At 35.2% G+C, this 1,789-nt stretch overlaps 1 pseudogene; it reads right to left on the reverse strand.

The window, feature by feature from the left end:
• Positions 1–404: 404 nt before the first annotated feature.
• On the reverse strand, positions 405–1,294 carry LOC115290476 (annotated as a pseudogene).
• Between the last annotated feature and the right edge of the window lie 495 nt (positions 1,295–1,789).

Genomic DNA, 1,789 nt, shown 5'->3' on the forward strand with positions numbered 1-1,789 from the left:
GTTGAGCTCATAATTCTAAATAGATTGATGTTCTTTTAGAAAACCTAATGGCATTTTTGTAAATGTAATTCTTTTTTTTTGATGTTCATATGTTTAATTCTTATGCCAAACTTTTTTCTGATGAAGATAGCATTGTGCTTTATGCAAGAATGGAAACCTCAAAATAATCACCATAAAGCTCTTAGACTTATGGGAGAATAAACTAGGATGGTCCACAGATATAAGATGAAATCCACAATGTTGGAACTATAAATGTTTAGAGAGGCCCAGACTAGAAGACAAGCCCAAACCACCATTAGAAGAATGAAATATGATATGGTCCAAGATGTATCCTTAAAGTTTTGACACAACCCTCAGTCTGAATTGTGAGGTTTGATCTTCAGTTCAGTCCAGCCAGCAGAAACTGACTGTGCAATTTTCCGTTGTATTTATTGTACAGACTATGTACATTCTAGAAGATTCCTTTAGTGCTACACTGTTGTACTTTTTGTCCCAGCAATTTGAGGGCGTGCAAATTCCACAAAGTCATCAATAAGAAGAGGCCATGCTCCTTCTTCATCATAATTAGACATGTCATCTGCAATCATTGTACTGAAGTCTAAAAGAAGATTCCAAGTATCTTTTGGTATTGATCTTTTATGATGTTCCAGCAAAAATTTATTCCATAAGTCTAAGAATTTAAATCTTCCATTAAGCACTAAATTCCAGTAGACAATGGCCATTTCTAGATCTAATCCTTTTTGTCCTGGATTCTTTGCACAATTAAAGGTAAACTGGTAAAAATCCTTAAATCGTCCTGGTTCTTTCAATTCTTGTTCCATCTTGGGTATCTGGGCCTTTAATTTTTCTATGCTGTCACATCCTAATTCTGTCATCCCATCCATGAACTCCTGTTTGGAAAACTCACACTGTGTTGCTGCTCTGAACTTCCACGCAATGATCAACACACTAATGCTGGCTGGATCGAGTGCGAGGTCATCACAGAACTGTTGTATACCATCTATTCCAATTTTATTTTTATCTTGAGGATCTTTGTATCTATTGTACAGTTGTTCTAACTTCTTCCTGTCCAATGATCCTTTTACACTCTCTCGTATATAAAGTTCAGGATTTTGGAAAAAATTGTCTGTTGCAACATCTAACTTCCAGTCATTTTGAGACAGACAACTTACTGCTGTTTTTTCACTAGACTGTGTGAAGATCATAAGCTGACGAACTTTATCCTTCTGCGATGATTTCAACTTGTTCATGTTGGTGTCCTCCAGGCCTCTCCCCTCCTCCTCCGGCTCTGCAGCGAATGACTGTAAATGTAATTCTTATGGGTTTAGTTCTAAAACATTTTAATAAAAAGGTGGTTGACAAAATTTATTTTCAGTGGAAGTCAAAATTAATAATATTTTGAGTTTATATGAAATTCTATGAATCATGAACTTTGATAGAAATTATGATTAACATGTCAGGAATGGATAGATAAGATGTGTATTTTTAATACCAAGTCTTTGTTTCTTAGCTTGTTAGATTTCCTCTTCCTTCCCTTCTTCCTCAGTTTCTTAAGGCTTACCATGAATGTAGACTCCTCTCATATCCTCTTTTGGTAAACAACCTAAAGCAAACTTTTCTGTGAGTTATCTTTTATCAACTGTTTTGCTTTTGAAAGGGGCAATTTCCTCACAAATAAAACAATGGAAGGAAGGAATGGCATTGAACAAGTCTGATCTTGAAAAAGGAAAAGTTCTGCAAAGCATGAAGACTAAATCATACATTATCCAGAAAAACAAATGACGGCTAT

This window comes from Suricata suricatta, chromosome 4 (assembly GCF_006229205.1).
Source record: "Suricata suricatta isolate VVHF042 chromosome 4, meerkat_22Aug2017_6uvM2_HiC, whole genome shotgun sequence".
In the NCBI taxonomy this organism is placed as follows: Eukaryota; Metazoa; Chordata; class Mammalia; order Carnivora; family Herpestidae; genus Suricata; species Suricata suricatta.